Source organism: Tachypleus tridentatus, chromosome 8 (genome assembly GCF_004210375.1).
Source record: "Tachypleus tridentatus isolate NWPU-2018 chromosome 8, ASM421037v1, whole genome shotgun sequence".
Lineage (NCBI taxonomy): Eukaryota > Metazoa > Arthropoda > Merostomata > Xiphosura > Limulidae > Tachypleus > Tachypleus tridentatus.
This window is the reverse complement of record NC_134832.1, coordinates 119846238-119869838: the sequence shown is the minus strand read 5'-3', so window position 1 is coordinate 119869838 and position 23601 is coordinate 119846238. Positions and strand designations below refer to the sequence as shown.

Below are 23601 nucleotides of genomic sequence, written 5' to 3'. Positions count from 1 at the left end.
ATATAAATTGTCGGATATAATTTCCGTTTCAAGTCGTTCAAAAAGGGTCATCATTTCCTTAGCCAGCTGTCTTAAAAAGTAGGCTTCATATGTTCCACATTGTCTACTTTATATAAACAAGAAAAACTTGATTGTTTACTTTTTTTTAATCCAGTCTGTCAGGTGTATTTTCCACTTTCAAAACGGGTCATCTTCTTATGTATCCGTCTATAAAAGTAGGCTTCATTACTTTAAGCTGCCCACTCTTAAGGGCAACGAAAAGCTCTTTATTGTTTAATACAAGCACACAAAATACCTAGTCCATGCTTACGAATAAAAATATATCGGAGTTGCGACGCTTTGAAGCGTAATAAACGTATTTCGTGTTTTGACCAAACTCTTACAGCAGGGAATTTTTAAAAATAGCAGTGCTAATTAATTGGTTACCAGTTCTCACTATACAAGCCGTCGTTTGTTTGCAGTTTTATTCATTTTCAGACTAGTAAGAAGTTAAGACAAACATCATGATTCATATTGGTGTTGCTAATCGATTTCACACCGCAGGTGTAAGTTGCAATATTAAGTGTTGCTTGGAAAATTGTAGTAGTAGTAGAAGGAAAGTTACATGATTACTGTAGTGGTATTTGCTGATAATTATCTAGTTGAATCAGTGAAACTTTCTGAATAGCAGATGGTGGCCGTATTATAGTAGGAGCTAGTGTTATTTAGTTGTTGTTTTTTTCTACCTATTAATTTATGATAACTTGTGCAGAATACGACAAGCGATCACAGTAGCGTCGTTTCTTGTCTTTGGAAAAATGGCGTTGCAGGGAAGCCCGGTGGCCTAATTGAATATAACAGCAAAGAACTAACCTAAATAGTTAGGTGTAATAGGATGCTTAAACATTGTGGAGTGTTTTACACAGATATTTGAAAGAAGTTTTGTGTATAGGGTAATCTTTGATGTATCATTAAATGTGAGCTTGTGACCACTTCTGTTGGGCAAATATACAGTTGTATGAAGTAATAAATTATGGATGCCTGTCTATACGCACATCATTCATCTATTTGTTCTTGTAAATTTTATGTTTTTATACCTTGTTCTTTGATATTTGCAGAGCAGCAACCCCCCCCCAAAAAAAACAAACAACAAACAAAACAAACAACAACTAACAAACTTGTAAATGCAACACTTTGACCGTTAGAAGTATTTACTTCCGGTGTTTGGTTATTTTCGTTTTCGATATTGCCCTAGTAGTCCTGCACTAACACGAAAATGAAAATGAAACATATAACAGTGTGTATGCATTTGACAATTTCTAAAGTGCAAAAAAAATGAACCTAGATGTTTATTAATTACTGTAGGGTAATAACTTAAGTTTTATATTTCAAATAGATATTTACACACGCTACTTTGGAATTTACAATTTCTGAATAAGCCTTGTAAAGCATCAAATATCGATGTCACCACTAGGATACGAAAAAATCATATTTTTTATAATGCAGTACAAATTTTACAAAATATTGAGCTCTTATAAAATAATCTCTGACTAGGACTTTGCAAATACGTATCTCAGTATCAGAATTTCAACACCAATATTATAAAGAATACATAAAAAGCAATGTTGTTGTTATGAAAATAAAATAATGGTAGTAATAATAACCGATAAGATATAAAAGACGTAGAAAAACTTAATTAGTAATATTTACTGTAATAGTATTAGGCATTTTTTAAATAACAAACATAAAATATCAAACAAGTAGTTTTGATAATACTTTTTTAACAAGTTGAACATCTTTCATATCACAATTTCACAAATCTCTAATTTAACAAACCTCTTTCATCAGTCTATCTCTAGGTCTTGAGGCTTTTCATTGTCATGCTGGATCATAATATTACACGTCACATGACTAACTGCTTAGCACTTGTTTTATGAAATTAACCACAAACTTAGTATCCATATGTCACCTCTAATGGTTTTGCTTCCTGAAAAGTTTTTGCTGATTGTGACAGGTACCTGGTGGGTATGCACAAATATAGCTTTGGTTTTGCTTCATCACGTAGAAACTCTGAGAAACAGACAGTTAACTGTTTACCGTCAGTAACGTATTTAATTGCGTTTATGTTTCTAATACGCTATTAAGTTCAACATAATTAAAAGTATTTTGCTCCTGATTTTCGTTTGTATTCAATGTCCGGTGCACCACATTGCAGTGTCCAACAGTAGTCAGCAAGCATTGATGGATTCCAGTTGCCCTGATGTTGTTTTTTCATTGTAGCAATGTCATGGTGAAAACTGAAGATTTCGATGAAACGTTACTTGATGGGCAAATTTTGATGTGAATTTCGTGATCAGCAGCCAAAAATCTATAAGGAACACCCAACAGTGTTCAAGAAGCAAAAACTTTGTTGTGCAGTGTTATCTGTACTCTGCCCACCATGAGAATTGAAGCCTGGTATTTAGCATTCTAAGCTTTCAGACTTATTGCTTAATCAGTTGCAGGCACACTCAATTCAAATAAAATTATTGCTTAACTGAACTGTTGAAGGAAATATGCATAAGCAATTAAAAAAGAATCCTTCTTTCCTGTGCCTCTTTAAGATACTCAAGACAGAACTCCAGTTCCAATGACACATAAGTGGATGAAAATGGTAATCCATTCCTCCTGGACAGGATGCTTGTCCATCATTGATTCAACCTAAATGCTTCCCCCAGCTTAGCTGGGTAGACTGGAACAAATAGGGTAACAAGTTTTGTTCAGGACAGTGTGATGTGGGCCAGCTTCAAACTCTCAATTATCTGATTAAAAGCCCAATGCTTCTTGATCTATACATCAGTTTCAGCAATGATCTTGGGACAAGGCCTGCTACATCATGATAAACAAGATAATTATAAATAAAATAAAAATTGCTACCTCACAGCTGCATTTTCACTCTTTTAAAATTTAAGTGTTGAAAATCTCTGACTTTCATTTTTTATTTTTTCTTCTAGGCTAATGGAAATGAGGGACACTGTGTTTGGTATGGAACATGTGGACAGAATGAGTATGGAAAGGATCTTCCATGTCTTTATGAGGGACCACCTAAACCATTGACTGACAACGAGACCATTGCTGCTCTAAAGAAAATATGTCCTGAATTAGTTCCAGGTTAAAAAACAATTCCCATTTCAAAATGTAAAATTTTAAAATGGTTCCTTGTAGAGGATTTAAGGTTTATTTGAAGTGCTTGTGACTATACATTTTATTAAAAAAAAAAAAAGTAAGAATACAAATGAAAGAACTTTTCATGCCAATATATAAACATTCTTCATACCAGGTTGGCATTAAATGCTAAAACATGTAGATAAGAAAAAATGTTTGAGTCATCATCTTAACCTGTTAATTCATTCAATGAGCATCTATTTTTAATGCCCAAGTATCTGTACATAGTTATTTCTATTGAACAATATTTTTAGCTTGTAAAAACCTTCTTATTTAAATGTTCTTGCTCTCAAAATATTTGCTCATTTTCTTTAATATATTTATTTCTTACGAGATTAAAAGTATCAATAATTAGTAATATTAGCATCTTGTAAAAACTTCTGCATATAAGGTGTAATTGTGTTTTCCAGATGGACAAGATGAACCACGTGTCTGTTGTAATGATGACCAGATTGAGAATCTCATTGTGAACATGAGAACTCCTGAGGCTCTTGGCTTTGGCAGATGTCCTTCTTGCATAAGTAACTTCCAAAAACTTTTTGTCAGTCCACCTGTTCACCGAAACAAAACATGTTCCTTAAAGTAATAAGCTCAGAGAAAAATCTAAAAGATGGGGAGAGAGTAACTGGTCTCCAATATTTCATGTCCAAGAGGTGAGAAATAATTTCAACTGTTGTTAAGTGACAATCAAAGATGCTTAATACACTATGCACATGTTTTGGTTGTTGTTTTTTTTTATTGAATTAATGGAAATGTTCAGTGTTATTGAGTTGAATAAGATGTTTCCAGTTGTTGAACCTTCTACCCAGAAATACTACACTTTTCTTAAGTTTAGTTTTACTATAATTCTTCTTAGGCATTAAAATTCCTTTGCAAGATAATCTTTAAAAATTATGTAAAATATATAATTTAGAAATAAAAATAAACTCTGTGTGTGCTAATTTATTTTGATAATAGGTTTGCTGATGGTCTGTTTGCATCATGTAAGGATGTAGAGGGCCTTGTCCCAGGATCGCCATTACTGGAATTGATGTGTGGTTTCTGGGGTCCAGAGTGCACTGCCCAGCGATGGCTGGACTTTATGGGATCCACTCCTTCTGCAGGTGGTTTTTCTCCTTTTCAGATCTTTTTTAACATTACAGAGAAGCTGACTGTTAAATTGGATAATGAGACCTTTGCTCCCATGAATGAGCCAACATTAAAGTAAGAACTGCATTTTTGTTAGGTTACTTTTAGTTCTTTAACATGTATTAAAAAATTGATTATATATCAAAATAGTTAAAAATTATTTTGTTAGGTATGTAAGGTAGTCACTGTGTATTCTCCTGGTAACAGTATTTTTTTTAATAACAAAAATGTTGAGATAATAAAACAAAGAAGCATGATGGCTTCAGTTTAATTATTCGCTTTGTGTTTTTTGCCACTTTTGTTTTCTGATAGTTTGTCCATTATCCCAGTGCTTTGTTTTTTTCGCAATTTGTTTGTTTGTCAGATATTAAGAAGTGGTAACTTATTGTAGGATGATTTTATGAGTTTTGCTTCATTAGGCTCAAGTGTAACATATACAATTATGTTTTGGAATTCTTTCAGATGTTCTGAATCTGCCTATTTGGGTGGCTATGCTTGTTCCTGCCGAGACTGTAAAGATTCTTGTTCAGTAGAAACCTTAGTCTTTGAAGTTCCTGAGGAAAATAAACCTTGGAAAATCATTGGACAAGATGGAATGGTTGTTCTAATGAGCATAATATTTGCTGTTTTAGCATTAGCAATCTTTGTGGGATATATATACACATGTTGTAGTAAGGAGAAAAAATGTTTATGTAAGTATGAGAAATATAACATTCCTTGGACTGTGGTTTACCACAAAGTCTTAAAATATGTAATACTTCAACCACAAGTTTGTTGATCTTACAATCTCTTCATTGTTATGTAACATGTTTTTTAATGTCTATTATATGTTGTGAAAAAGATCACTCGTTAACTTAATGTTTTTGAGCTTTTCTTTTTATACTATGTTTCTAAAGGGAAAATTAGTTTGTTGCAGGTGTTTTTAGCAGTTGTTTGCCTCTTTTTCAGAAAAATCAAGTGTCTATTGTATTTTTATTGAAATGACATACATTGAAGGTGTTAGCACCTTTCTCAAGTAAAGTTCCAGTTAAATTTTTGTCTCAATTACATGCAACAAGCTAGTTATTTCTGGTTTTCCTCGAAGCACATGCATTATTTTTGTTATAAGGTGGTGGTGGGGTTGTGATTGTTCACACTTCCGAGGACTTGTTCACCTGAATCCTCATGCTGTCACAGCTACAGGTGTGGATCTTGGCTCCCTTGAAGAAGTGGAACCTCTCCGTTCCAAACGGTCAAGTATGTGAGACTGTTTCCAAGATCAGTATGATCCATTCTCCTTTCTTATGCTAATTGGTGATTGGTATATATTGCTTATCTTTGCTTTGGGGTAATTCTTGGGCATCTTTCAGTCTAATGTTACATTAATGTATTGTAAAATAAAATATCTTGCAACATGTACTAGATAAGAAACAATGTTTAGCAGAGTTGTTCAAAATTTATGTTCCTACTTTTTTAGATTCTTGTGCTTGCTGTGTACAAGTTCATTGATACTATTGTAAAAGCTATACATATGTAAACAATAACATGTTGAAAATGATTTCAGTGTAACTCTTTCTCTCCTTTCTATGTCGTAGTATAATACAAATAAGTCATTTATAAGTATGGTATTTCAACGAATATAGAAAAAAGAAACAAGACCAGTAATTTGTTGAAAGTCATACACTGTAAAGGTTATTATAAAATATTTTTAAACCCATTAATTTTAGTAGCAAGACATACACTTTCATCTAGTTTTATTTTTTCATCTTTGTTAAAAGATACATTTTTATTTTACATTCCATCATTAGTTTTTATCACTAATTTATTAAACTATGAATGACAAAACTTGTGAAGCTATGTACTTATACAATAGTAAGATAAAATGTTCTTTTATGTCACCTTAAATAAGTTGTTATATGTACAGACGTATATACATAATACATACATATATACATAAATGTCTAAAAATTCTACCTAATTTATTCTTTGACTGTAAGTTGATTAAGAAATTTAGTGGTTGAAATATGAAAGCAGGCCAAGAGTAATTACTGATTTTATCTCTATGTTTATTTAATTATTTAGTAAAATTTGATTAACCAAGTCCTGTTACTTTGTGGTTGTTTATAGATAGGTTCAAATACGATTTTGTTATTTGGGAAAACAAGTAGTAGAAAAATGGTTGAAAAAGTAGGTAATCAGGTGCTTTTTGAAGGTGGACTTTTGTTCTTCATAAAGAAGAAGAAAGATCCACTTTCCAAAAGTGTTTTATTAATGCTTAGGTTAAAGTATGAGTAGTACTCTACAGTACTTTCACGGGCAGGTTAAAGCGTGAGTAGTATTGTACAGTACTTCCATTTAATGATTATGCATGACAATGCATAAGCTATAAAACTTGTTTTAGTTAGAATTTTAATCAGCAGTTTAATTTGTTTATAGGAATTATAAACTAAAGATAATTTTCATATATAATAAAAATGATGTATTAATGAACATTTGACTTAGTTTTAAGGTATCCAGGTCATTGATATTGTGTATGAGTAAATGGTCTGAATGCCTATATATGTGATGTTTGAAGTTGTTATTTGTACCGTAGTGAGAATATATGTATATATGATTTAACGAATATGTCGCACTGATGCTACTAATCTATTCTTGTGAGTTCTTCAACAGAACACAGCTGGTGTACTGAATAATCTTCAAGAATAAATTAACATTGATGTTTCTAATTAGTTCTTGATGATTATTGAGAGTACCAACTGTTAAATATTTCACAATAACAGAATAATATATAACTTCACAGATGAGTAAAACACAACTCCAAATATTGTGCATATAAGATGCACTCTGCCATTGTTTGAAGCCCCGTCTTACTCTTTTAATTTGCTCCTGTCCAGAGTTATTGATGAAAGATGGAATTCCCTCAAAACTATATAACTTAGTGACAAGTAATGATGCATTAGATTTCATATTTATTTTTAATGTTTAGGGTTATTTTGCATGTGCATCTTATCTGTAGCACTCGGCATTTAATGTGTTTTATTTGGAATGAATTACATGAAAGCTTTCCTGCCTAGAGACAACAGTTTTCTTCTGTTTTAACATTGGATTGTGTGCATTAATTATACATACTGTTCTTTATGTGTTTTCCATTCAACTTGTTCATTTTTTTGAAAATGTTCAACTAATAATTCTCTTTTTAACTGCCATGATTGGAAACAAATGCACTTTGCTTCATTTACCTAGCAAAACTTCTGTCAACCTGCTGCATCAGAAAATGATACCTTTTCTTTTATTACTTATATTGGCTTTTGACTGAAAGCAAAGCCACCCTACTATACTTCACTTTTTATATCTAATATTTCTTGCCTATCTATTGTAGCAACTATTATTTCTTATCATGTAACTGAGCTGAATCAGTATAACCACCCCACCATCAAGGGAGCCAAGGTATGGTTCAACTGTAAACCTCAGTTTCTTCAAATCTGCATATACTTCTTGTATATGGTGGAGGCCCACTATTTTTATTATTTTTTAAACTTTTAAGCTAATGTAATATGTTGTAAATATGTTCAATTTGCAGATAATTGCATGTTGCTTTTATTTATTTTTTGTACAAAAGTTGCTTTTGGCTGTTTTTTGTAACTTGATTAGTTAAACTACTATAAAATAGATGTTTTATAATTTAATTAACTGAAGAAAATTATTACTGTTGTTGAAATGCTTTAAACTATGTATAAGAGAAAAATGAATGAATTAATTTATGATGCAATGTAGTAATTTCTGTCTTAAATCATGATCCACAGTATATGTTTCATATTATCACTGTATGGTCACTGGTTACTTATTATGTATATCCATAACAGTGTAGACTGTTATGACCTTGTACCTCTGTCCTTTACATAATTCTTCTAGTATTAATTATGTTATGATGGTTTAATGCCAAACCATTTAGCATTAGTGAAATATTTGAAAACTTGAGGTCAGATTGTTTTAAAAGAAAATTGCTAAAAAATTTATATTGATTTTGGTAACCTCACTTTCTAATTATTGTCATTGATAATTAACTAAGATAACAAATGTGATGAAAATTAGTATACTATCTGTAAGCACAGATTCTTTTCATCCTACACAAAGTTGTAAAAAATCCTTCTCATCCTCCATACATTCATAAAAACACTTGTTTCCAAGTTAAGATTCATACTTGTCTATCTTGGCATTGTTTTTTGTTATACAGTCTTCCAAAGTTTTCAGCATATTATTAGATAAAATGCTTATTAATTTTTTTTTTTGCATTTAAGTGATTTTTACCAACATAATGAAAAAATTAGTGTAGGTTTTATTAGTACAGTCAGATTCATTAAGACTTGTGTAGCACAAATTGTTATTTATTTTGGTGAAAAGATTTTTGAAAACTAGTACATTGTTCTTCATTAGTTGGCTCATCAGAACATCATTCTGGTGATAATTGCATCTCAACATCATCAACAATAACTAGTTTCAGCCAGCAGGAGGATGAAGTCAAAACCAACAGCACTTTCAAAAACCAAATCCTTGATGACATATCTTGTTTTGAAAAACTTGGAGCAGCCACAGAACAAATATTGGAATCTTTGTTTTCTAGATGGGGAATGTTTGTTACAAACCATCCACTGTCTGTCATATTTTTGGCTCTTATAGTGAGCATAGTGCTTGGTCTAGGATTAGTCTTCAGTTTTAAAGTTACCACTGATCCCGTTGATCTCTGGGTGTCGCGTAATAGTCAGGCACGGAAAGACATGGAATATTTCAACAAACACTTTGGGTGAGTGTTGTTAGCGTTAATGCTATTTCGTATTGATCTTAGACTTCATGTAGTAACACACTTGACACTTGTTTGATAAATGAGATGTCAGAATTTTTCCTTGTTTGTTAATCATTTGAATTTGGATATCTGTTGTTTTTATAGTTTTGGAAAAAAAAAAGTACTTTCCATTTTGTGGAAAAAGGTTTTGGTTTTGAAATTTAGATGACCTGTAATTACAAAATTGGAAGGCATAACATATTTGATTGTTGAAATATGTTTGTTAAAATCCCATTCATGTGTGTATGTATATATACATTTTTCTTGATTTGTTGAGCACCAGAAATCTAATCAAGCACGTTTTATATACAGTCCTTTTTACCGTGTGGAACAAATCATCATAACACCTACAAACAATGAATCTTTTGTAGCAAAAGCAGACAAAGATGGCATTTCTAATTACACCTGGGGGCCAGTGTTTAGGAAAGAATTCCTCCTTGAAGTGAGTTTGGACTTAGTATTTATTGAAGTAATTTTTAAAAAAAAGCATTTATGCCACCTGAGGTTGCTTCATTTTGTTTTGTCTTTTCTTACAATTTATCCCAAAAATACTCTTTTTTTTTTTTTTTTTTTTTTTTTAAATAAAACTTGGTATATAGGAGAATACATTAGGAAGATAGTTTTCTGTTTACCTTTTTTTTTCCCATCCTTAAGATATGATAAATAAATTTGCAGATGTGATTTGTCATTCTTTTCAATTGTTTCAAACGGTTTTAGACAGAATAAATGTTTTAGGGATATTTGGAGGCTTATCTTACATTTTTATTTCATGGTTTTACTTTTATATTACACAGTATGCACATCATCTGTAATTTAAAACACTAGCTCCAGTTCACGAAATTATGCACTTTAAAAGTAACATATTATTAAGGTTCTTTTGTACTGGTTGTGTACAGTATTAAACTTTGAATTTAATCCACGTTGTTGTCTTCATTAAGAATGCATTAATTGCATGGAGTAGTTTTAATTTAATGCATTATTATTCATTGTAATTTAAAAAGAACTGAGTGAATGATTAGGCTAAAGATATGGCTCAATGAATTTAAATCAACTTGTAACTGGTTTTAATATTCTTTTAGGTGCTTCTACTGTAGAAAAATAATTCTCAGTATTATAAAGGTAGATTTGTTTCACAGACAAGCTATGAACATGTCAGATTTTCATGTTGGGCCTTATAATTATCTGCATTTGTATTAAAATTGGAATTTATGCTATTTATCTGAAAATTGGTAAAACCTTGTTTAAAAAGAGAATAATTACAAATGTTTATAACATCATAGAAGAATATATCATCCCAGTTTCGATATAGGGAGAAGTTAAGGTGTAGAATACTTTTTTTAAAGGAAATTGTAGTTATTCACTTAATTTTGATGTGTTCTATTTCTTTTAAAAAAAAAAAAAAACCTGACCAAAGTATAATTAGACAAATGTTTGTAGGACATCAGTATCATTGTTTGTAATTTTTACAACACAATTTTAATTTACAATTCATATTATTCAGGAAACTTCAAAAAATATAAATAAAATGTAAAGAACTTCAGGCTAAAAAAATCCCACATATTTTAAACGAATCATTTGTTTATCAGGTTTTATTACGTACTAGCTGATTACCCATGGTGCCATTGCTCACTTGGGGTGCCAGCAATTGGTAAGGATGACAGTTCACGGTAGCTAGGAGCAATTTGCAACTTTGTATAGTAATCTCTGTTGAATTTTCTTTTTTGTCTTGTCCAAAGATAAAAGACATTTACTTAGCTATTGGTGAGCAGCATGCATAAGCAACCTGCTAATTAATGATAATACTTACCTAGAGCATCAAGAGCTTGCACTTTATATTACACCTTTCATTTGGTGGTGTTCACGTTTTGTTTTGTTTTTTTGAAATCCTGAAAAATACATTTTTAGGAATACATTTTTCTCAAGGAAGGATATAAGTTGGAAGAGTATAATAAATCGCATATTAATGAAGACAATATAAACTTCATAAATAAATGTCTAAAATGCTAATTCTTTTGCACTGTTTGTTTTACCTTTCACTTATGTTGCTTAACAGTGATTTCAGTGGCAGACAGGGAGTTGCTCATCCTTCATGTTAATATATTGATGACATTATCTGGGCTTGCAACTGGCTATGGCAAATTTGCTTCCTACTCTGCCACGCGTGTAGGTAAATTAACCTTTGTGTTTTGCCAACAATGACACAGATCATGTGTTTTGTACATATGAAACAAAATTACAAACTACCAACTATGTCTACAAACTAAATAAATGTGATTAAATAGGGTGAGTTGAGTGTTTTGAGAAAAATCGTATTCAGTAGAATGTAAAATTCAACAGTTTGTTTGTTTTATTTCATATCTCAAAATGCACCACCAAAGAATTGGAAAATGATGTGCCATGACTCCATATATAATACAAAACTGTTTCTGATGCTATTCATCACTTTGTAACTCTGTAATTTGTAAAAAACAATTAAATCTGTATGTGACATATTTGTGACGTCGTATTTGCACCCTGCATGTTTGTAAACAAATAGCATCACTTTGAAAACATTTTCCAAGTTTTTGTCAATTTTTGGCCACAAATGACAGTTTTTCGCTTTAATACTTGGCAAATAGTTGAAAAACTGATAATACAGAAACATTTCTGACACTATTCATCACTTTATAACTCTGTAAATGTCAAATCTGAGTGTGACTTATTCACCTTTTTTACTCCACTATGCACAACAAATTCAGCTGCTCATATTTTTCTGTACATTTGAATAGAGAAAAATGTAGTTCTCTGTGACGGGAAACGGAAAAAACGTGACCCCTTTTACAAATCTAAATGCACACAGGATAAAAACTGCAAAGTTGGAGGTTGTACATAGTGTAATAAAAAGTTTTTCCAGTATCATGCATATAAGCAAGAGTCTCATTATTGTATTATCATGTATACTTTATTCTTGGTGTAATTATACAGTAATATAACATCACTATTTTTTAAGAGCAGAAACATTTTCCTCTGTATTAGTGTACAAGTTAAACACACTAAATTAGAAGGAATAATTTTTATTTGAAATAAATTATACTTGCCTTGTGATGTTTACAAAACAACTAAAAAATTTGTATTTTATATTAAAGTAACATAAAAGAGCTTTTATACTCCACTCTAATGTCTTCACAACTAATTGTATTTTTATCTCTTGGAACCATTTTACCTTTTTAGGAAATATAAGTATAATAAAGTCATTAAACTGGTTTCTAGCAGATATGGAAAATATATTACTAAAGTGTTTGGAAAAAACATTCTTGTCATAATGTTTCAATTATTTTCTTCCAGGTTCTAGACTTGCAGAGAAAAGTAGAAAGACTTGTGATTAGTAAAAATGGTAAAAACATATCTTTGTCAGACATCTGTCTTGCTCCCTTATCTCCAGAAAACAAAGCCTGTGTTGTACAGAGTGTATTTGCGTTACTTTCACTCTTTCTTCAAACGTGGTGAAACATCCCTACCTGATAATTACCTGTCACATATACTAGATTGTACTAGGTGAGTACAGTATACTTTAATAGTTGTAGCAAAGTCTTTATTTTTGTTGCTCTTCAGTAGTTTTAATATAGTATTTTGAAGTGCAGACCTTTATTTCTAATTATGAATTGACACAATAAATATTCTCTTTACTTCAAGCCAAACTTATCAACATAAGCAGGTGTATGCTTGAAAGAAAGATATTTTGAAAGGTAATTAAATACTGGTTTTAATGGCCTTATGAACCATTAGATTGGAGCAGGAATTTGTGTAATGAATTAGTCTACTACAGTAGAACAAGAAAACTATAAATAGTTCCTTCCTTGTGTTGATTATTGAAGAATGTTTTAAAGCTTGGTTAAAGTTAACCAGTTATTGTTGTTCCAGGTGTTAAAAATTGCTTTTATTAACTTACAGTAATGGATACCAATTCCACTGTCTTGCACCATATGGTGGACCTCTGATACCTCCTGCAGTTGCTTTTGGTGGATTTGAAAATAACACACTACATACAGCATCAGCTCTTGTCATCACTTTCCCTGTGAACAACTATAATGATCCAGATCTGAATAAGGATGCATTAGCATGGGAAAACCTGTGAGTTGTTCTTTATTGGAGTGTATCAACAGTGTAGTGGAACATTGTTTGATAACAACCTCTAATATGCAAAAATGAACTTAAAAGAATTGTATAATCTGGATTTGTGTAGTGTTTTAATTATATCTAACAAGTTAATGTAGGTTTTAAGCTTCATTAGGTCTTTATGAAAACTCGTTAGGCTTAAGCCATATAATAAAAATACAGCATTTTAATTAAGACTATTTCTTTTCATGATTTTTAAAAATCAATACTTTGTCATTGTATAATTTCAAGTCATTTTGATAATATTTGTGTGTTTTGTTCTTTGGAAGTTGTGATATTTTAATGCTATGTTTCTGTTCTATGCATAAGTGTGTAATATGCTTTGTGAGGTCATTGCCATGGTGTCATTCAACACCAAATCATCATAAAATTAGAGGTCTTTAGTCATGTAATTTCCAAGGTACAGGTCACCCAAATTTGACTTGTTTATCCCTACTGTCAGAATTTCTCCTTGGTGTGGATTCCTGTACGGTGAGGCGACCTCCCAGAGAAGGTTCTGTTCTTTCAGTTTACCTCCTCTGGGATCTAAACATCCATCCATGTGTTTGCCGCCATGTGTGTGGTGACCCGTAAAGGGGAGGAGGGGATCCTGGTGGTTGAGGGGTCTTCCCCTAACACACCACTTTGACCTTGAATTCCTGTAGATGAGCAGCCTTTGGGTTTTCCCAATAACATTAGTCAGCTGGTCCACTTAGGCTAGGGTCAACCAAGTTCCAGTGTTGGATGCTCTCAACAGGCATTGTGGACATTGTGTCTGATGCTGGGATTTGAGTATACTGCTCACAAAATCCTGGCATTGCTGCAGTGTCCTCATTTGGCATTGTAGTGGTCCCCTCATAGGGCTTCATGGTGGGTGGGATCAGTGGGTACCAAATTATTCTTTCTTTATTATGGATCCCCCAGATAAAATGAAAATAAAATGGTAAAAAACAGACCATAGGTAAATGACCACGTCTTGAAGATTTTGAGCAGTAATCTTCAACCTCTTCAACATCTGTACTTCATTTTCTGATAGTACATTCTCTTTCAGACAGATCTTTAGGATAAATGTCACCCTTTTTTATTCAGAAGGGACTAGAGGGGTTTGCTGGCTTTCTCTTTTTTAACCTGAAGATGATCTGGGAAGGTTGAAATCTTGTTCTCTGCTTTATTAGTAAAAGTGTTGGTACCCATACCAGCCGTTCTGGGATACAGTGTCATAAGTTGCATGAATTATTGCAGTTTTTATAAAGTACTAGCAATAAGACAAGTAGGATATCTTCTTAGGCTTTTATTAAGAAATCAATTTTTTTTAATGATTCATTGTGGTTTTATCCCTCCCTTCCCTAGATGTTCTCTTTCCTGTAGTAATAGACAAATACATAGGTGGGAAAGCTCTTTATGAGGTATGAAAACTTGTACTAAAAACTTTGAAAAGTTTCATAAAAAACAAAAAAGATAGGATTTGATTTATCTGGCTTTTTCTGTTGGTGTTTTTTATTCTTGTGATACTCAAACACTTGTGAGCTCATGAATTAACTTGTTACAAAACTCTACTACTGATGATGGTCCTGTGTGTGTTGACAAAATTGGAGGGAAAAATTTGTTTGCAAGAGTCATTAAAAGTGTCTGCTCTGACCGTTATAGATAAATAGTTGGTGTCTTGCATATTATACTAGTAAAATATTGTGAAGGAAGGAAGGAAGGAGGGATGCTATAATTTGGTATTCTTTGTATTATGGAAGAACTGAATTTACACTTTGGCAATAAAACTGTCTTGTAAGAATAAAGACAGTGCATTAGTGGATATTGCTAAAAATTCATCCATAGCTTGTGCCTTGCTTTCAAGGGTAGAATAGTCCATTGAAATCCACTACTTGAATTTGATTTGTTCTGTCAGGTACTCATCAAGTATCTTATTGGCATTTCTTGGCATTCTTTACACTTCTACATGAAGCAGTCAATGGGTGGAAAGTTGCACTATATTATTGGAAGACAATGGCAGTAGCCTAAAATCAAGGATAATACATTTTTTTAAGTTTACTATACAAATTTTCTCAACCTTATGATCATGGAAGTTATAGGAGCATTACAGCTTATGATGTTTAACACAAACTGTGCTGTGAGTAACTTAGTGCTTTTGTTTCAAACATTGTTACCCAGTGAAATTTTATATGCTGTTAGGTTTCAATGTTTACAGTGAATATGAGAAGTTTAAGGAACTCTTACATGTAATGGTTTTTTGTAATTGTATTATCTAGTAATAACTTCTTTAGTTTAAATAAAATTTAGTACCCCTTTACACACACACGAGAAATACTCCATTTATTTGCTAATGTAAAATAACTGGTAATGTAATACATCATGTGGTTGCTTGTGACAGATGGAGTCATATTGTGGTTAATCTGTAAGTCAATGCAAGAATTGAGACATCAAATATATAAGTTGTGTTTGACAAGTGGGAAAGAATACTGAACAAGTTTGTTAAAGTGACTAAAATGAATGTTTCATATTCAGAAGTGGTTGGGATGACTAATCTTCAGTCATGCAGTATGAACAACTTACATAAACTGTCTTATGACAAACATGAAGCCTTGGTTTTATTGGTGGTTAATGTGTTTTTGCATTCATATTAAAGTGAAAAAATTAAAAACCACTTCAGGTACTCTTGGTTGTACATTTTTGGTTCTAATGATGTTAGGTGGGGGAGTTATTGTACTAATATTGGAAATGTTCTCATGGCTGAAGTTGGGTTATCTTATCAATTGTAAAAGATGAGTAGCATTCAGTTTTATCTAAACACTGTTGGAAGTCATGTCCATTCCAAATCTTGCTTTTTCTTTTTATGGACAAGGATTTTTTTGTTCTTGTTTGTTTTAAAATTGGTCTGAAAATACTGAAGTGATTTTATTCATCATATTTGGCTAGTACACATCATATTTTAACTGATTGAGTACCTATGCAATGAATTGGAACTTTGCATTCATCACTGTAGTCCTGTAAACTTCTGTTAACATACGAGGGCTGTTCAAAAAATATGCAGACTGTTTGAATTGCGCGACTCCAGTTGGTTCCAGGGGAATCCGCTTGGTGTCGCTAGGTTTGCACAGATCAGCTGATTACGACGCCATTTCCCGATTGCAGATATCTTCATTTGTGTATTAGCTACGCAGTTTTAAGTGAAGTGCGATTTTTTCGTTTGGCGGATTTCAGAATGAATGACCTGAAGGAGCAACAACTTGCTGTGAAATTTTGTGTTAAACTTGGAAAATCTGCGACTGAAACTTTTGCTATGCTTAACACGGCTTACGGTGATGTTGCTATGAAGCGTACGGCATGTTTCAAGTGGCATGAACGTTTTAAGGATAATCGACAGTCCATTGAAGATGATGTGCGTCCTGGCCGCCCTTCCACGTCAACTGACGACCCACACATCGACAAAATCAACACCCTGGTGCGGGCAAATTGACGTCTGACTGTCAGGGAGCTTGCTGAAGAGTGTGGGATATCAGTTGGATCTTGTTATGAGATTTTGACCGAAAAATTGAAGATGCACTGCGTTGCTGCGAAATTCAGCCCTCGGAACTCGTGAGTTTTTGGCCAAACACTCGATCATTGTTCTTCCCCACCCCCCCTACTCACCTGACCTTGCTCCTTGTGATTTTTTCTTGTTCCTCAAACTCAAAAGACCCTTGAAAGGAAGAAGATTTGAGACGATTCCCGAGATTAAGGCAAATGCAACGAAGGAGCTGGAGGACATTACAAAAGAAGCGTACCAGGACTGTTTCAACAAGTGGAAACACCGTTGGGATAAGTGTGTGCGTTGGGGAGGAAAGTACTTTGAAGGGGTCCCAGACCTGTAACTTCTAAATAAAGTACATTTTGTTTTATGACGTCAGTCCGCGTATTTTTTGAACAGACCTCGTATATGGGCCAGTTACAAACTGTAATGTATGAAGAGGAAGCTGTAATCAAAGAGAAAGCTGTGCAGCATCTCATAGAGTTCTGCCTTGTAAAGCCAGACTTATTATCCTAGTGGATGACTGGTGTACCCGATAGTATATTGGGATCACAGTAAATTACCAGTCAGTGTATTACTTTTGTAACCAAATGGAATGAGTCAAAGTATTTGTTGAAAATAAATTTGCTTATTTTGATATTTATGGAATTATCTGATAAAGTTCTCTTGTTCAAATAGATTTGTAGACTTTATGATGAACTTCAGCAGTCCAAACATGAGTGTAGCTTTTAAAGCAGAGGTAGGTGTGATTAACATTCCCTTTTTGTAATTGTGTATTTAAGTAATAAATTGTTATGTAGCTGTTACTATTATTTATGCCAGAATGTTATTCATTAGACTGACATTATCAAGTCTTTGTGATAAAAGTTATGGGAATTTGTTGATCACCTTCGAAGCTCTGTGATAGAATCTGCTAAGTGGCTCAAGGAAAAGCTAACTCATAACACTGAAAATTAAATTTTGACACCCACAGTGGACAGAGCAGAAATAGACCATTGTATAATTTTATGATTAAAAACAAATTAGCTGACAGGAAAAATTTGTGGTATTTCCATTAATGTTAATAAATTCACCTATAGTTAAAAAAATGATGAGACACAAATCAAAATCTGTTTTACAAATCTTTAGGTATTTCAAATTAATTAAGGAAAAAAGTGTAGAAGTGATAATTTTATTTCTTAAAATTATAGAAACTACATATAAATGATTAATTATTGTATGCCTTTTTTTATAAATTTTTTACACTTGTTTTTTTTGGTTAAGCACAAAGCAACACAATGTTTTGCCCTTCCATATCTACCATAGTGAATCAAACTCCTGATTTTTAGAGTTGTAAGTCCATAAACTGATCTTCTTTAATGTAATAATTTATCATTTTCATAAGTAACATTTGTTTTAAGAGTAATGGTTCTCAATTCTGACGTTTTTTGAAAATTTAAAATATTGTTTCATTATTTCCTTTACCCATAGTTTAATAATGTTAACTTTAAAACTTATTTACTATTTCAATTCCTTTGTTTATCTTGCACAGCGATCCATTGAAGATGAATTAGAGAGGGGAAGTCACTCAGACATTGTAACTGTAGCCATCAGTTACGTCATCATGTTTGCTTACATTGCTATTGCTTTAGGAGAAGTAAAAAGCTGCAAGTCAATACTAGTTAGTTTTCTGTCTTGTTATTTTATATTTTTTATAATAGCTTGTTCTTTCAGAAGCATTCATCCTGTTTGCTTTCAATATTTTCACCTTAGTAGGTATTCCACATTAAAATATAACGTGTACTTAAAAATACCTTAAAAACTAATATTAGTCTTGGTAATGTTTCAAATTCAATATATTTATTGTGAACCCTGGAATTATTATTTGACATTTTTTCGTGAATTCAGTGTGTCACTGTATTATTACAGTGCTGTTGATCCTTGTATTGTGCATGTCAACAGAGTAAACTAACCTTTAATTCTTATTTAGAGGAACACGTGTTAAAACTTACAAGACTTTGTATCTAAGTACACGTATTGGATAAAAGTCAGCAGGTTGTTAGAATAGCACTTGTTTAATATATTTGGTAATTATTTTTTCTCTCTGAAATAAAATATAAAGGAAAAATTAAATTATTCAAAGTCTTTCCAATAGTAGGTAGACATTGAAACTATCTATATTCCAAAGAAAATTAAATTGAAAGGTTGAAAAAATATATCGAGATGTTATTAAAATGTCAGGAAAAGGGTTTAAATGTATATATTCACAATATTTATTTCTTGTCATTTTACCAGATAAGTCATAGTTTTTACACATTTTGAAATGCCTTTTTTTTTTTTTTTAAGATCGATTCTAAGATCTCCCTTGGTCTTGCTGGAGTTGTTATTGTATTACTGTCAGTTGTTTCATCTCTTGGAATTTTTTGTTTTGTGGGAGTTCCTGCTACCCTGATTATTATTGAGGTGATACCTTTCCTTGTTCTGGCTGTGGGTGTTGATAACATTTTCATTCTTGTCCAAGCATACCAAGTAAGTGTCTTGAAAAATTCATAATGACTCTTAGAGACTTTCTGAGAAGTGCATGTTGACTTTTAGGGATTTTCTGAATTTTTTTTTGCTGAAATGAGTACTTGAATAATGCTTAATCAACTTAATATTAACTCAAGAGTTAACTGCCTAAAATATATTTTAGAGCTAGCAACAGAATAGAAACATCAATGCTAGTTGTGAATTTAATTTCACTGTTAAAAAAATGAACATTTAATAGTGTTTTAGAGTTTGTATATGTTTGTCAGTGCTTTAATTATTCAAATGTTTGCTAATAACCACATTCAGAACTTTTCGACTCAAGTTAATATATTTTTGGTTTTATCTAGAGAGATGAAAGATTGCCAAATGAAACAATGCAGGAAGAGATTGGACGTGTGGTGGGAGAAGTAGCACCCAGTATGATGTTATCTAGTTTATCTATGTCCAGCTGTTTTTTTATTGGTAGGATGTTTGTTCATGTCTTTAAAATATTAAAATAAGGTTTTAAAAAATATCCAAGGTCATAGTCTATAACAGTATTCAGTGATCCTTTTTGATCACAGGTGAATTATATGCACTTTTTTGGAAAATTTGGCCTTGACAGTTGTGTAATTATTAATACCAGTACATGTATTTAAATTTTTATTTCCATATAACAAACAAAATCAATAATTTGACCAGCTTGAAAATTTTTCCCTAACATTGATCTTAAAATTCTCTGTAGCCATGATTCTTTCCTTTAATACCTTTGTTCTTCTCGCACAGTTGAAAAATTTGAACTGAGCAACAATTGTGCTCTTAGAATGAAAGGTTACAATAGTGAAGCCAACTTTTGGAGAGCCAGTCAAATTATCAGCATGAGTTACCAAATGACCTGTGGGTCATAGGTTGCCAACTACTATTCTACAAGTTAACACACATTTTCACCTTAAAATTTAGTTTGTAATATTAGATAATCAAGAATGTTTCTTGATATAGATTAAAAGAAATGTAGGAAATGAGATGAGATTTGTTGTAATTTTGTTATTCTATGCCTCTTGTGTTCTTCAGGTGCTTTGACAGAAATGCCAGCTGTTAAATTGTTTGCTCTCTATGCTGGAGTGGCACTGATAATCAATTTCTTCCTTCAAATGACCTGTTTTCTTGGCCTGTTCATACTTGATACCAAAAGACAAGAGGTACTCGTTAAATATCCATTTTATGTGTGTAAAAGTTAGAGAAAAATAAAACAAAAGTGTCCATTCTGGTTTAGATTGTAAAATTAGTAAAATAGCAGTTTATTTAGTGTTTGCAGAATCAACACATTACATTACATATATACAGTCTGTTCTTTAACTCTTTTGCAACAGATCAGGGGTCAAAGGCCATGTCATCACTTTTGTTGACCTGCATTCAAAATTCATGAATTTATGTCAGTAAATTTGGAATCAAATTGCATATTATAATTCAAACTTTAATATGATATACGAGTTAATTGCTTAATTTGAAAGTAAATATTAAAAGAACACACCTAAATATAGTTTCTTTACAATCGTATGAGCGTGTACTCTTAATAATTATTATTATTATTATTATTATTAACAGTACACACTCATATGATCACAAAGAAACTTAAACCAAAGAATTATCAATACAAGAAATGACACCTAAATATAGATTTTAGTGAATCAAATGGTATGTTGAATGTAGCATTGTTTTAAAATTAGATGTTTGTGATGTCAAAATACTAAGTCTATAGTTTCATACATATTAGGAACTCAAATTACTAATTATCGAGCTAGAATATAAAATAAAAGCTTCATATCTTTTTATTTTGCTGAGATATGGTTTATGTATTAAATCAAACACAGTGGCCCCATTCACCTTTCTGTTTTTGGTAACAGTTTGTTAAATATACTTACTTTACTATATGACCTGAAAAACCAATTGACAGCTGAGAATGTCCCTCAAGGAGTTTTCTCAGCCATTTTAATCTGTGAGAAGGCTACCACATTCTTTCAAACCAAGATTTCAAGAAGGTATGTTGTGTCTGTATTCTGCTCGAAGTTTCACATCCTTTTAACACTAAATAAATGATAACCAAATTCTGTGGTATCAGTATAGTTATTTATGAGTTTTTGGTTATTCAACTGTATATAAAAACAAACGTAAAAACATTGTATCATATCCTCCAAGTGCAAAATTTTATAAGGCTTATCGATCTGTATCCAGCAGCAACAGAGTTAAAAGGTTGCAGCTTGATGAAGGAATTGTTTTCTTTATTTATTGTTCTGTGTTTTAAGAAAAATAAGTTTAATAATTTATTTACTAATAGTAATAATCTACATACATATATAATGTATAATAACAAATAAAATGTGACTGAATATTACAAAATGTTGTTTTTAATTTGCTTTTAAAACTTTAAAGAAGCTCTTGAATATGAGAAGCAAGAGATGTTATATATACTATTATCTGTATTTTCTAATGACTTGTATTTGCTGTCATCTGCTGATTAAAAAAAAAAAAAGTCATTCAATCAAATCATTAAGGTTTTGAAAAAGTATCTTGCATACTTTTTTTTTTTTAACACTTGACACTCAGTGGTTTGATACCGAATGCTTCAGATAGCATTAGTTTTTGGATGTGTAAGATAAGTGCACATGCACTGTGTCAATACAAGTTGTGACTGGAAGGTTAGTATAATAATATATAATGAAACTTAAGCTACTTTGACTAAACATTTGTATTTTCTTGTTATAATATGTAGTCGTTATAGCATTAAAAAAGCATAATTTATATTTATTTCCTAATTTTTTCCATTATGGTTACAAGGTTGATCAAGTAACAGACCCCACATAGTTATAGTATAGAAAATAAAATATAAAAAATCTTAGTGAAGACAAATGTTTGAAATGTATTTAGGAGGATTTAGAGATTGTGCAAATAATATTTGAGATTTTTGGAACAACAAATGTTTTTTAATCATAACATGAAATCACCTTGTACTTGGATGAGTAACGAAACAATCTCCATATATTCACAAACAAATCTATGGAGATAGTATTTCAATAAAAAATCCAATTTTTTTGTGTTCAAAAGAACTGTAATATTTTCTAAAAGTGTACCAAATTTTGTGAAGATACATATATTGTATCAAAAGTTATAGTGCAAATAATTAATGTTTGCAAATGTGTTGACAAACTTGCATATATTATATTGAGCCCATTGCAAAAGGGTTAACTGTAATAAAAACTGAAACAAAAAAACAAAGGGGAGGGTAAGTAAATGCAAATGTCTTTTTGTAGCATTTTGTTGAAACCTATAGTGACTATCTTAAAACTGACATGTGTGTAGGAGTTTGAAACTTTTGAGATCATTAACAGAACTGTTACTACTATACTATTATATGGTATAGTAGTATCTGATGACAAATAATTTAACTGGAGAAAAGGTTTTGTCTTTAAAATATTGCTGTATTCAATACACATTGTACCTTTTCAGTTTTTTTTTTCATTAGTATATTTCATAGTGTCTGATAAGCATTTATTATATTCTTATTAATATTGTAGTGAATATTTTTATTTACATTCGTTAGAAATTTAAATTTTACTTTTTTGCAATAGAACAATCGTCTGGACTTGTGTTGTTGTATTCAAGCTTCCAAGAAGATCAAGAAAACTAAAGCTTCACAGAGTCTTTTGTTCAAATGTTTCAAAAATATCTATGCACCATTTCTTATGAAGAATTTTGTTCGCTGTGTAGTGGTAAGTCCACACAGATATTTATATTAGTTTTTTCTATTGAGAACTCTGCTTAGTAACAGTCTAATGTTTATCAACACACATATAGGTATATGTATGTATGTACACAGATATATTATGTATATATTTTTTTTATATATATATAAAACCAGCTGTTGGCTTTCTTGGCCTGGTTCTGTTCTTCTATGGCAGTGATAGACAAGATTGATATTGGATTTGACCAGGATCTATCAATGCCAGAGGTAGGAATTTTAAACATTCTTGGTGACACTATAATTATAGTAAAATAGAGGATATAGAAAACAAAGGTCGTGGAAGAATGTCCTTAATATTTAATAAGTAAAATACTGAAGATATGAAGAAAACAATAACCTGTCATTTCATGTGTGTTTACTTGTGTAACTGATTTATAAGTTTTAGTCATGGGGTCTTTAAAATATTCAGTGCTAGATATTGTTGTTTTTAATTTGCTTTTAAAACTTTAAAGAAGCTCTTGAATATGAGAAGTAAGAGATGTTGCATATACTGTCAGGTCATACCCATTAGTAATGTCTGAAAATTTAATA

The 23601-nt window shown here is 31.6% G+C and overlaps 1 pseudogene across 1 annotated transcript in view; it reads left to right on the top strand.

The window, feature by feature from the left end:
• The window catches only part of LOC143223345 (NPC intracellular cholesterol transporter 1-like), a 66768-nt pseudogene that overhangs the window by 24372 nt on the left and 18795 nt on the right, over window positions 1–23601 (top strand). Inside the window, exons 2-16 of the transcript XR_013012855.1 lie at window positions 2973–3129; window positions 3594–3836; window positions 4141–4386; window positions 4774–5003; window positions 8725–9091; window positions 9443–9572; window positions 12455–12664; window positions 13061–13240; window positions 17463–17523; window positions 18316–18444; window positions 19110–19292; window positions 19640–19754; window positions 20343–20470; window positions 22898–23038; window positions 23188–23277. The product of XR_013012855.1 is annotated as an NPC intracellular cholesterol transporter 1-like (transcript). The remainder of the gene's footprint in view (window positions 1–2972; window positions 3130–3593; window positions 3837–4140; window positions 4387–4773; window positions 5004–8724; window positions 9092–9442; window positions 9573–12454; window positions 12665–13060; window positions 13241–17462; window positions 17524–18315; window positions 18445–19109; window positions 19293–19639; window positions 19755–20342; window positions 20471–22897; window positions 23039–23187; window positions 23278–23601) is intronic.